The sequence below is a fragment of the Saccostrea cucullata genome, unplaced genomic scaffold (genome assembly GCF_032062105.1).
Source record: "Saccostrea cucullata isolate Sc308-1 unplaced genomic scaffold, CSIRO_AGI_Scuc_v1 ctg15005, whole genome shotgun sequence".
NCBI classification, from domain to species: Eukaryota; Metazoa; Mollusca; class Bivalvia; order Ostreida; family Ostreidae; genus Saccostrea; species Saccostrea cuccullata.
This window is the reverse complement of record NW_026918435.1, coordinates 1-14,139: the sequence shown is the minus strand read 5'-3', so window position 1 is coordinate 14,139 and position 14,139 is coordinate 1. Positions and strand designations below refer to the sequence as shown.

General features: G+C 33.5%; 1 long non-coding RNA gene, 1 other non-coding gene and 1 pseudogene across 2 annotated transcripts; 1 reads left to right on the top strand and 2 right to left on the bottom strand.

The window, feature by feature from the left end:
- Positions 1-1,074: 1,074 nt before the first annotated feature.
- Trnae-uuc (transfer RNA glutamic acid (anticodon UUC)) lies at positions 1,075-1,146 on the top strand. The gene has a single exon. It is a non-coding gene; the product is annotated as a tRNA-Glu (tRNA).
- A 1,336-nt stretch (positions 1,147-2,482) lies between these two features.
- LOC134266138 (xaa-Pro aminopeptidase 1-like) lies at positions 2,483-5,818 on the bottom strand (annotated as a pseudogene).
- An 832-nt stretch (positions 5,819-6,650) lies between these two features.
- LOC134266150 (uncharacterized) lies at positions 6,651-7,666 on the bottom strand. Its single transcript, XR_009991905.1, has 3 exons — positions 7,485-7,666; positions 7,246-7,392; positions 6,651-6,761 (listed from the first exon to the last, which is right to left on the bottom strand). It is a non-coding gene; the product is annotated as an uncharacterized LOC134266150 (long non-coding RNA).
- Between the last annotated feature and the right edge of the window lie 6,473 nt (positions 7,667-14,139).

Below are 14,139 nucleotides of genomic sequence, written 5' to 3'. Positions count from 1 at the left end.
TGCTTTAAAGGTCTTAACCTGAACCGTTGGCGATTCGTTTAAAAAAAAAAATTCGTCTTTGAATGTAATCTACACAACAAATCAACATGCATTATGTACATACAAATAAGAGTAATCTCTCCTGACGTAAGAAAACTGCTTATTCTGACAATGAAAATGGAACTTTTCATATTTTTGTGATAAGGACACAACAAAATTACTTTGTTCAAACCAATGCTGATTCTTCCTAACCTCGGTGCATTCAAAGGGTTTATAATAAAAAGATTAATATGCAGTTCCTTATTGACAAAAAAGCCTCCTACAGTAATCTGTTGGTAGACTGATGGGAAGAGTGTTGCTCATTTAAAAGCCATGATGTTTTTATATATCTCTTAAATCTTCCCTTTTCATTCATTATTACTCGATTAATAATTTTCCAAAAAAGGGTTTTTTACATCTCGTTGTTTTGCCCTGAACTTCATCTTGTTTTTTTTGAAAAAAGTTCGTTTATCTTTTTTTTGAGCCAATGTGTCTTTTTAAAAGGTCAAGGGATTTGCAATGACCAAGAACATAAAATTTATTTGTATTGCAAATTGGGAATTTGGAATTTGTGTGCAAATATATAGTAATTATTACCGTAAATCAGTACAAATGGAAAAGATGCAATATGGCTAATTAAATGTAGAATACACACCGAACTTATAGAATACAAATAGAAAATGTACACAATAGAATTAAAATACTAAAGAATAGACTACAAATAAAAGCATTAGGAAATTTTTATTAAAAAATTGCATACACAATTATGAAAAAGGCATAGTTCTCATATAGAAAAAGTAAATGGAGAGGCTGAAATGCAACGTATGCCGTTATACTCCAATAACAATATCAACATCTGACAGACAGTAAGGGAAACAACAAAAATACAGATACATATGCTGGAGAGTGTTTTACGATGCGGTATACTTATCAGCATAATATATTGCACAGTCACTGCTAATGTACACTGTTACTGGCATGAAACAATAAACAATCTCTTTACATTTCGCAAGATATATTTACCTGTACAGTAAGGTATACGAACCTGATATTAAGTCCGATGTGGTATAGTGGTTAGGATTTCTGGTTTTCACCCAGACGGCCCGGGTTCGATTCCCGGCATCGGAAGACTTTTTTTTTAACAGCATTATTTACATTACACGAGCGCCTTACAACCGGTATACATAAACATAGGAGGTGTATAAATATACTTTACTGTGATTATATCATATGTAAAACATTTTTGTGACGTCAAATTTTGTTAACTCTGGTCAAGTAAATTTCTTCTTGTCCTGCACTCTGTCTAAAAACACACGTAGGCATCAACTAACGTATTGGACAGCTACAGGTAACCTTTAATTGAAAAACAAAGGGTTGGACAGTGAAATAAACAGCAAAGTCCAATAGGTAGTCTGTAGGTATCCAATAAGATTCAACTTATCAGGACCGTCTAATATTTGACACAATGGACAGATTTCGGCTAATAACCATAACTGAATATATGGGTATATCACTTTTGTGAAAGAGGTCGGAAGTTATACACTGTACCTATTTTTTTTTTCCAACTAAAAACTTTAAACCTTGTAAATAGCATTTTAACGTTTTGATCATGGGGCTTTCCATTTTCAGTTTTTTAGGGGGTCGTATTTGGGCCACAGAAGTTTTGGTATAAAATTTCAGTGCAAATGCTCAGAAGCTTCTCGAGAAATCGCACGGAAATGAAAGTGTTAAAACAAACAGAATTTATTACCTTGACCCTTTGACCTCAAGATCGATAGGGGTCTTTCTTAGGCAAAATGTCGACTCTTTATATGGGTTAGAACTTGAAATAAAAGAAATAATGGTGTGCACCACGTACGTTTCATTTTTGAACGTTTACTCAGCTAATAACTAATAAAATTGTATGACAGAGGAGTTGACTTTACTTTTACCGTCGCCAACTCTCCATATTCGTGTGGTACTGTATATGTTGAGTATTTCAGTCTTATGTATGTATTTTTACCGATAAAGAAAATGTAAAGAGTTAGATTTTATACTGAAAACTAAAGCATTATATAATTTATATCCGAGTAGTGTATCAGTCTTGTTAATGGATTTTGGACTTGCTGACACAAATGTTTGTAACAATAGCTGCATCGCCCTGGTCATTCCGTATTCACCAGTTACTGTTGCTGGCACCCTCACATTGCAGATCATTACTTCCTTTTAACTTGGATAATTTAAGAATAATCGTTGGATTTCACTGTTAATTACTGGTACAAATGAATTCTATACACTTACGCCCTTTTTTTGAAAATAGGTTTGAAATAAAAGACTATTTATATTAAGTTCAATTTGAATAATCCATATTTTTCTGAGAAAATATTACTAGTCTACTTAAAATCAGTTTTAAAAAGTTCTAAAATACCAAAAAGTTACTTGCCAACAAGGCCATGTTAAAGTAAAGTAAGTTCTCATTCCTTAAGATATTTTATTAACCTCTCAAGTTCAAACTCCAGTTTAATTGATGTTAAAAGCTTCTTGAAGAAATACATGTATTTCATATATTAGAGAGGAAATCTGCATTTATTCTGTCTTTGAACCACTTTAAGGCAACTGAATCGTTCTTTGCTTCGAGATGTGGAGTAACCAATTTATCCACCATTTTATAGTAATCTTTCAGCCAAGATATCTGTCAAAGATACATGTAAGAACAGTGCATAAAACATGATATCACTTTTTACTGTTAAACAGGCCTAACTAGCACTCTTTATTCATATAAAATATCTTACATCCCTGTGTAAATATGTTCATTAGCCAGGTTGTTTTTCAGTTATGAATTACGAATCGGAACCTACATTGCAATTATAGCCAATACAATGTAGTGAAGTCATAATAGAGAGAGAGAGAGAGAGAGTAATGGCCATATTCTGATTAATTTTTCTGTTAATTTTCTAACAAACTTTAAAAACTTAACCTAACCATATTTAGATATACTGAGGATTAATTAAAAATAAATTTGAGTTCTTTTGCTAAAAACTCCATAAATTTAGTTTGTCAGTATTTGTTTATTCCATTTTGACGACGGTTACCTGTTCAGTTGATAATAATTCTGTTTTTATAAGATTGAACTCGTACGGTATTAGAACAACTGTTCAAAAGCATAGCAATGTTTCCCCCCCCTCTGCCTGAAATAAAATTATTTCGATAATTATATAATGCATTAAATAATATTTATGAAAAATTACACTGTAGAATCTGCTTGTAAAGTATATACAGGAAAGTAATTTACTTACTTTGGTGATAAACATTGTGTTCTCTAATCTCATTCCGAATTCTCCTTCACTATAAAAGCTTGGTTCTGAAAGATTTGTTTTTTTTTTTTAAAAAACTCTTCATATCAGCAAACTCTTTCCTCAAAGTACTCCAAAAGGGGGTTAAAAGCCTTGTTTTAAAAAAAAAAAAACTTGTAAATCGGAAATTTTCTAACATAATTATACCGTTGGAAAATATCATGCCTTCCCCCAGCACGTAGTCTCGCCCATCAGGGGGTCTCAATCTTGTGACTTCTTACAAGTTTAAAAATTTTTTATAAAATTATGTGAACCCTTTCGTTGTCTAGAAAAATCAAAAAGTTTAAGAAGAAATCGTTTTTTAAAAAAGCATTTCATTTTTCAAAACTTTCATTTGAAAAGGAACAATATTGATCTTTGTACTTTGCTTCAACTTACTACAATCAAATATATGTCTGTCCATCGTTACATCACTACTCCAGTCTTCAGAGATGTTTGAAATTGAGGCCGGTCCTGACATAAAAAAAAAATTACACGAGATTATTTTGCATTGTTCTCTAAAAATAAGGCATGATTGGTCACTATATTTTGATTAAAAAGGAACATTTTATTTGTCATTTTACATATCTTCTCAAGTTGATCTTAACCCCCTTTTGCCTTTAAATTGTTTATATTTAATGTCATAGTTGGTACATGTTCAGGTACATGTATTCTTTATTTATGAAATAAAATATAAACTCTTAATTCAAAATTTTGAAATTAAAAAACCTTCTATAATGATCCGTACACTGCTATCATATCCCCCTTTTTTGGGAAATTTACCCTACATCACGTAGGGGCTTTGTACATCTGCTGTATCAAAACTCATAAATGTTTTATCTGAAACTAAATACTAAAGTAGCCGCACTTTGCAAAAGTTTTGTCCCTTTTCGGGGTAACCTAAAAGTAAAAAGGGAGTTCAACGATAATGACATTTCTCCTTTCAATGCTACCCAACTTTTAGGCGTGCTCCATAAATCCACTGTTTTTAATTTTTTCTCTCTCATATATGGTAGCCCCAGTCTGGGACAATCAATTAACAAGATGACAGAATTTTTTTATCAGATGACAAAGTTACAAACCAGAAAACTAAAAAGGCTACTGTGAGGGTTCAATGGGCCCCCCAAAGATGGCGGTCAAGGAACACAACTTTTGAAAAGGGGGTTTAAAGACTGGTTTATTTACCTTATTTTCAACACTTTGATATATGCTTATAATTTTTTTTTCACTAGGATATAATTCAAAAACCTGTACTTCCTATGCTAAATTTTTTTTTCCCCAAGGGATTTTGTCATCAGTAAACGTGTAAAAATTCCTACAAAAATGTATTATTTTTGATTTTTCATATCGGATAATAATCCTGAGGAATATTTGTCGATTTGTGGTCACCCTTTCCAACAAATTAACCCCCCACGAACGATTATATTGTTTTATGAACATATTATTCATTTAATAATTTTCCCCCACCCCCCCCAAATCCCCCAAGCATCAAACTAATTTTTGTTCCCAACAATTTTAACTCCACGAATTAAAATAAATCCGATGCTTAAAAGGCTGGAAAAATTTAAAAATTTACTTATTTTATTAAACTAATACTTTAAAGGATGTGTCCTCTCTCTTTGACACAAACAAATAAACAAATCTATTGTAATCAAACATAAATTTAACCTTTTGTTTCTCTGTAGGATTCCAAAGACAAACAGCGAGCTATGTCGGTTTTCCATCCCTTAAAAAATAAACATATTTACCTACATCTGCCTAAAAAGTAAGGGATAAACATTTTATGCATTAACTTAAAATATTTTGCACCGATATCAAAGAGGAAGACATCATTTTTTTCCCAAAGATGCTCAGTAACTTTGGGCTAAAGCAGAGGTTGCTGACCTGTACCAATAAGAGATATTCCCCTAGGACCTTTGTTAACAGTTCATTCCTAAATAAAATTTAAAATTGCATTTAGATAAATTTGGCTAAGCTTTAAAGTTTTCTGATTTTTGTGGGAGATGTTTTTAAAAAAGATTAAGTTTTCCTAATTTTCCAAATTTTATTATTCTTTTTAATTTCTTTTACTCACTTCAATATCGTTTATTTTCAAAACTTTCCTTTTTTAATCTGTGACAGAAATTGGGTTTCATAAAAAAATACTGTTGTAATGGGAAAAAAACAAAAAAAAAAGATTTTTTGACTAGCTATTCGATCTTACCCTCTTTTCTAGTCCAGCGAAGTAAATTATAGAAAAACAGAATCTCGAAGCTGCAATATATTTTACAGGTCAAATTCAAGAGAAAGGATATGTTTTTTTTTTGAACCAAATTATGTGTAAAATTATTTAAAAAAAAAAAAAACCCTTAAATGTGCGTTTTTCCCTACAAAAATCATTTGTCAAGAAGAAAGTAACTTTTTTCTGTCTAAAAATATAATTTGATTTTTACAACTAACAAAGTTATAATTTTCTTTTAAGAACCATTTACCTCCGTGGAGGTCTTCATTGCTTCTATTTCAGCGCTATTTTTCACTGCTTTAAACATTAAAGGGGGTGTGTATTTATTAAAAGTTTTTCCTTCAACAAAATAAAGAAAAAATAAAAAAAAAACTTTAAAAAATTCCAAAAATAAAAATTTAAGAATTAAGGAAAATTTAATTGCGATGGATTTACATAATATGTATTTTTAAAAATCCTATTTTGGAATTTCCGTTATAAATGTTTGTCCATCCCAGAGACCCATACTTTTTAACATGTTCATCGCGTACAAATTTAATAACATCTTTTAATTTTGTGGGCTGTTTCTTTACTTTATACAATTCCTTTTTTAATCAAGTTTTTTCTTTTTTAACCCGGTTTCCATGCTGTCGTCTCTGTATATATTGATGTCCTGATAACATTTCTTTCAGACATTCACCAACTTAGATGAATTGGGGCTCGAAGAGTTTTATATCTACAGTTTCAAGATTTTAGTTAGCTTCTTCTGGCTTCCACCATGTAAAGGCTACACAAGTTAAAAGAGGTGAATTTTATATAAATATGTACCACGATTTCCCCAAAACATTCACATATTTGAAAAGAGAATATATTAACAAATGATTTATAAAATTTTTATATCATTATCATTTATTTGGCTGATTAAATCAAAATTTTTAAAAAGATTTACCTTATAATCCCATTTGGCACTGATTATACAAAACGATATGAAATATGGATCATATGAAAACCCTTTTTAGTTAAAAAGCCCTATGAGAAAAATAAGCTTAATAACGGTATTTTTTAGAATAAGATTTTAGAAGAAAAATATGAAAATTATTTTTAACAATAATGCTAATTAATAAGTTATCATTACATGCTATTTCACCCAAATTAGTCAAAACTTGAGATCTCAGCATTCTTTTCCTTCATGATATGTAATGTTCGTTCTATTTTGCTTTGCCATGTTTCGCCTGCAAAAGAAGCTTAAATAAGAAAATTATGCAGTACTGGTTAAAACTCATTAAATTTCATTTGAAAAATTCAAACGACCGATTGACAAATGTAAAATAATTAAAGAGTTGTGGAAGGATAGAAATGACTATCTTTACATTTTGATCTTATCTAATTTTACTACAAGAAGAATGCGACCTTAATTTGTGCGAAAAGCCATGTGAGCTTAAATTTTGCGCGGAGCCGTATATCTATACATGTATCATATTTTAAAATAATACCTAGTTTGGTACACACACTCATGATTATTAATTTTATCGTTCAAAACAAGCATGTATGTATTGTATTTGTTCCACTCTCGACTATATTGTGGATGAACACAGTGCACTGACGCTGAATTTAATTTACGATTGACGGAGGATTCTTCTAATAACGCGTAAACAAAAAAATTGCATATCAGAAATTTGTAACCAAAAAGAATGCATGGTATATTTTATACAGAACCTGAAAGCGGTGGTGGAAGGATGTGAATTGGTGAAGTTGGTAATGGGGGTCTGTCCTCCGTCCATACCAAATCAATAAGGTCCGTATACATAGGAACAAAGGTTGTGTTTTTCACTTCAAAAATCTTCTGAAAATTGTTCCACCAAACTAAACATCAAATTATTTTTTTTTTAGATATCAAGACTTAATCCAAATGTATATAAGCACATGAAAACTTGAGTAACTTTTTTTCGACTTACCAGCGCTAAAAAGGTATGGAGAAGCTCCAACAGAGATAGGGTTTTCTACATGTTCATAGATCCAGTCAACTAGAGACGTCGTTTCTTTACCGCCTATAGTGAGAATTACACTGGATTGTGATATTCCAGCTTTTTATTTTTTTTTACCAGCATACTTTTCATAAATTTAACAGATTTAATGAAAGATTGGAGTCAACTGAAACCTTTTTAAGGACTTAGTACATTTTGCTACGTACAAATTCAAAGACAAATTTTGATGACTTCAAATCCCCCGACGATTTTCAAGGAGGATGGTAGCGGACTGCTTTTCGTCATGTTTATTTCATCATTGTTATGTACGCTCAGCCTCGTTTTCGATTTTAATGACGGATGCGTGAATAGAGGCTATTCAGGCGCGGCTGGTACTACCTCGACCTCGGAGCGTAAGCCTCCTCAGGGATGTCGCCGGATGGGTATGGCGGGTCCGTCTTCCGGCTGGAGATGGAGTCTTCTCTTTGGGCCACTAAGTACTGTCGTAGTTATCTGTCAGTGATTTTGTCAACTGGTGTACCGCTGCGGTCTGCTCGACAATCGCCTCAACCTGCCGATCCCCTTGTCTCTTCACTTCGGCTTGCAGTTCTTTCATAGCTTCCACCAACTGGTGTAGGGAAATAACTCCGCCGCCTCCTCCAGAAGTGTGGAATGTGGGGTCTCCTTCTCTTCGGTACTCTTGTCCTTATTGTTTATGTTGACCAAATATGCGAGGGAAGCCGCCTGCTCCACCGAATCAGTAGATCGTCCTTCCAGACGAAAGGCTTTGAAGCCCTGACGATCTCAACCTTACCGTCCGTCCCCTAGTGTGGACCGTACCATTTGCCGTGAGTTAGTAGTTCTTTCTCCGTCAAGGCTACGTCGTCGCAGAACTTCGGGTAAAGGGGACTTCCTCTTTAGCCACATGACTATTTTGATAATGTTTTATTTAGTATTTCTTTTTTTATGCGATAAAGGATATTTTTATGTAGTATTTATTTTTAATCTGTTTGAAGTCGCAAAGAGTACATTGAAACACTCGCCCCTTCTTCTCGGCCATAGCCACATCCATTACGATACTGCAAAATTACAGACAAGTATTAGGTAAGGTGTTTCAATTAATTTTCTCATCTGCAAAAGGTCCTTGCCAACCCGTAGAAGTTTCTGTTTCACGATATGATCTTTGAATAAAAATTTTATGTTCACGAATGTATTTTATTTTTTAGAACTTCATAACATAGAGTAGATATCGACTGATATTTGTTAAAATCGGCCATTCATTCACACATCCATCTTTCATTCTTGCTTGAGTATGAATATCGTTTCAAGTTTATTTTCTAAAATTATACAGTATTGATATGTTTTATATCTCTTCTCTTGTCTTTATTTTTAAGTTGATATATTTCTTTATTCAAGTATAGGTTCAACTAATATAATAGATACACATGTACATGCTGAATTTAGCGAAGCTGTTCAAACAATCAAATCTGTGGGGAACAAGTCTGGATGTGAAGGAAATGGTATGGCTTATGGGTAACTCATAAAATTTTGCATGGAAAACAAAGGTATTTGGAATTGAATAAAATACTTTCATCTCTAGGGTGAAGTAGTATGATATGTCTCAAGGATAATCATTAAATTTCTGATAAGTGTGGCCTTACGTACCTGATATTCAACACACAGATTTGTATGTTCGTTGTTTACGCTTCGTCGCAAACCACGGCCAAAATGTACGCCCCTCTCCCATCTGAGAGAGGAGTTATTTGCGGACTCCGGACCGTGGCTTGAGACGATGTTGTTTTTACCGTCCCTTTCGAAAACTTGTTCACTCACATGGAGACGCCAAGACACCTCCGAAACAATCTTAATTAGTCATGGTAAATTCTATTATCGAATTGTTTCAAGAGTGAAGAATTCTAGTTAGCTAAAGGCATCAGACTGAGACATCGCCGTTGTTTTATGAAGAACTACTTCTCTGTAATCATATTTGGGCGCTATTTTGTTTCCGTCAATTGCTTGAAAATCACAGTTGAACAATGTCGGTCGTTCTGATAAGAACTGATTTTGATGAAATTGTATTATATAAAATTTGTTGACAATAAAAAAAATATTTTGAATCATCTTATTTTAAAAAAATCTTTTAGTCGCCGCGATTTAATTGGGTCGGTCGCGTTAGGGGAAACAAAGGTATTTTTTTATTTTGGCCTAAGTCCTCTCTATTTCAACTGCAAAGCCTCTAGATAGAACTGCTGACAGCACCAAGAGATACTTAAAACGAAAAGCTGAAGAAACTTTACATATGATGAGCACCTTGTCTGCTTCAACTAGTCATAAGTGAGCATGAAGAGACAGAATGCAGGCACGTAGCATCGTTTTTGAAAGTGGGGGCCAACCAGAGAAATTTTTTTTTACTTACCTGAAAAAGTTGACAAGCAAAAAAAAAAAAAGGAAAAACAAGGAAAATTAAAAGTTGCCCAAACTCGAAAATCCTATTTCGTAGGGGGGGGGGGGTGTATTGGTCAACTTTTTCACAGCTTTCTTTCATTTCCATTTTTTTTTGGGGGGGGGGTGTGGTGGCCAACTTTTTCACAGCTTTCTTTCATTTCCAACTTGGGGGGGGGGTGTAGTGGCCAACTTTTTCACAGCTTTCTTTCATTTCCAATTTTTCCCGAAAAATTCCTTCATATCACTATACTCTGGTAACAAGTGGGGGGGGGGGGGGCAACCATCTTTTCAATGAACATTTTCTATAGTAAAGGTAATGTTGGTAAAAGAAAGGGGGGGGCAGGCCCGGTTGCTACGTCCCTGGAAGAAGATTATGAACTCTTGGACACAATTATCAAACTACAAAGAGATACAAATGGATAACTAAATAAAGAGCTATCTCCTTGCAGTCATTTCAACAAGGACGTCCTTGTCAAAAAACTGGGTATGCAAAAAACATTCAAAGGAGCTACTATTCTTTTTTGGTAGTAATTAGCATTGAAAACTTCCCTTCTGACAAGTCGCTTGAAATATTAATCCACCTTTACGATAGGATTTTCAGCTTATTAAACTAGATGCTGTCATGAGACAGTAATACCCGCACTAAGGTGTTTGCCTCTAAATGCACACTCCTTGAAATTGGGCTTTACCAACAAAAAGTCAATATAATTCAATAATTTACATAATAGGGCCTCCATGTATTCATCAAATTAGCATAATATTCTCAAGTGACCATGTGACCCATCTGGTATTTCATATTCGTAATTCATTACCGTCTGAAATTAAACAACAGAATTTAATTAATGATGTAATTTAGGTTTGATATAGGGGGGGTATAATTTTTGGCCCATAATTAAATTTTTATCCCCCCGGGAAATAGTTGCGGAGGGGATATAGCATCGCGAATGTGCGTATGTACGTGTGTGTGTTAGTGTGTTAGGGGTTCGTTACCTTGTAAATTACAGAGCCCTTGCATTAAACCTTTTGGGTTTCAACTTATTGGGGGATAAAAAACAACCATTAATTTCAAACCATTATAAAAATTTCTTGTTTGATTTTTACTGCCCGAAATGAATTTTATGACAGTTACAATAAAATTTGTGGGGAAATTGATGAGCCTTTTATTAACCACTTGGGGGGTTTTCTTACTTCTGTATATAAAAGGGAAGAAGCCTATTCATTTTCAAGTTCAGTGATGAAATATTTCTTCAGATATCGCATTTTCACTGTCTCGAAACCCTGACATTTTATGTACAGTTGACAAAATTCATTTCTGCTAGAAAACCAGTTTAAAAGCCTTCAGTTGTGGGAACCAGATTAAAAAAATTTTGAACATCGCGGTTTCATTACCAACAGGTGTCTGGGAATTTGGGGTGCACGTTAAATTTAAATATTCCAGATTGGAAAAATTAACATAAACAAATAATAATTGCAATGTCTTACTCAAGAATGCTTACTTGGAAGATACTCATTGGCCAGTGAAAAAAAAAAAATTTTGGGCAAAGTTGTGTAAAATCAATACAGAAGATGTTAGATTTTAACTTTGACACAGATTTTAAAACTTTTAGTCCTAAACTTAAAAATTTCTCTAAAAATTTTTTTTTTCAACTCCAATCCATTAACAATACTCAATGCGGTAAGCTGTCATTTTATAGTACATTATTAACTATGATGCTAAGAAACTGGAAATCCAACCATACATGTGTTTTCCACTTCATAAGAATTTAATTTCTTATCTTTTCCCAAATTAAGAATAAGTGCACATAAGTTGTATGTAGAAACAGGTAGATATTGTAATCCTGTCATTCCCAAAAAAATAGATTTTGTTTCCAATGTAAAACTATTGTTTAAGATAAAAAATTTTTTTATTGTCCTGTGTATAAAAATGCCAGAAAAAAGTATTCAAGGTTACTAGATGTTGATGTCTTATCTTGTTTGCTTAATCCACATAACTTTGTTTACGAAACAAATATGTCTATATATCAGAGACTGTTTTGATATTAGAAACAAGATTACAATAGTATAATATTTTGCAATACATGTATATGGCTAACAACACATTCCTGTATATAAATATGTGCTTTAGTGCCAATAAAGAATTGAATTGAATTGAATAAATTGAAAGTGGGGGGTCTATTTGAAAGTTGGGGGGGTAAACCAACAAAAAAAAAGGGAAACGCCAATTTTAATGCCAGAAATTGTCTATATTTGCAAAATAGTGGAACCCCCCCCCCCCCCCCCCCCGTCCCGACGCCTATGTCACAAGGTCAATTAAACTCTCTATGTACATTGTTCTTTTTCATTACGAAAAAATGCATATTGCCTGGAACTGTGAGATATTAATTAGGAAAGGGAAATAATTAAAATTTCTGAAACTTTTACCATGTACTCAAAAATTTGGTATCCCTGTTATGCCCCCCCCCCAACCTAGACGCTATGCACTTTGCATTTTGTAAAAAAAAAAATTTGGGTCAACAACAACACTCCACTAATTATTTTGTCAAAAGTAAGGGAGTTGATCCTAATGTTGCGGGTTTGAATCCCACTGTGGGACGTGGAGCTGGTCATTCGAATGAGACCGTGTAAACCAAGGGTCTATGTCCAAATAGATGCTGGTACAAAAAGATACCTCACTGCTCGATGGCCGTCAGTGCTTATTATAGGAAAAAAATGTGCAGCTCTCCACTGGAAGCCTTCATATGAGCAAAATATTCATGAGACTGACATTAAACAAGATACGTTGTACTATCAATCTTTAACATGTTTAACGTCCCTCTGGAGAATTTATCTCTTGTGAGATGTTGCCATTACCAGTGATGTTCCTGCCGCGAGGGGATGCTCCGCTTAGCGGTGCCCTTGTTAAATCTATTTTCTCATATAGATGAACAACAAATAATATTATTCAAATTAGTGTAAAGCGTTTTTGACGATTTTATTCAAAATGTACAAACTGTTTTAAATTTGATTAGGCAGAAACACCTTGAAAGCTGCGTATACCCAATCAATTTAGTCAACCCCCCACGCCTCTCTCATCAACACACACACAAACACACCCTATTTTCCTGTTTTTGGAAATAGGCCTAGATGTCGAAGTTAAGAGGAAACATTTTTTGTAAATTATAATTTTAAATTTGTTCTTATACTATAAATTTATCTGAAGACCTGCATAACATTGGGCTTGCGTCAGGTACCCAACTAAAGGGGGCCGACTATAGTTCGAGTTATCGCTCTTTGCGCATCGTCGCGCGCATGATGGTTTTTGTTTTTGTAGATTTCCAAGAGATTTCCATTATGCATAATTAGCTAATTAAAAAAAATTACGAATACAATACAACAAATTGTAAAAAGTAAACAATGTCCAATGCTTATAAACTATTATATTTTTTCCCTTACAATTTTCGATTTTTACATTTCTTTACATTTCTGGCGCTGTTTACGTCTTGCGTCAGACAACGTACCATCTGTCAAACCATCTGTCAAATAACCGATATGAACTATAAGATCTGACCATGAGATATAAAGGACGATTTGCTAAAGAGGTGAAGGGAAGAAATCGACAATGTAAGCAAAAAATATTTTTAAAGCACGAGCGTTTAGGAAAAACGCTGCTCAGTCATGTTTTGCAGAGTTGCCGACAAACGCACCCTCCGGCTACAGGAATGTTCATCTGCTTGTAAGATTGATTTTCCAGAATTGATTTTCCTTAAATTCCTTCTCTTCAAGTGCATCGTAATAAAGACACAATCAGTCATTATTTTCTATTTTCAAAAATCTCTACCCTCTCAAATAAGATTTTACCCAGGATTATGGACCGCACATCGGGGAAAAAATACATTTAGATAGAAAATGCCAAGATGAATAAGTACTGCCTACGGTGCACCAGATAAGTCTCTCACTTCTTTAAAGGTAAATGTAATTCAAAATCATCTAAAATGCCCATTCATATTATTCACGTGCAAATCACTATGTTCAAATGATCATTATTTAATATTTCAAAAATATATAATTAAACATGCATGTCTTGATATGATTTGATTTTCATAAAACCTAGGATAAAATATTAAAGATATTTAACCTGATGCCTCCATTGTAAGTTTTCTGCCGAATCCAAGTAATCATAACGTATTTTTTCGTTGGGCTCCAGATTTCTTGAGGCAAACAG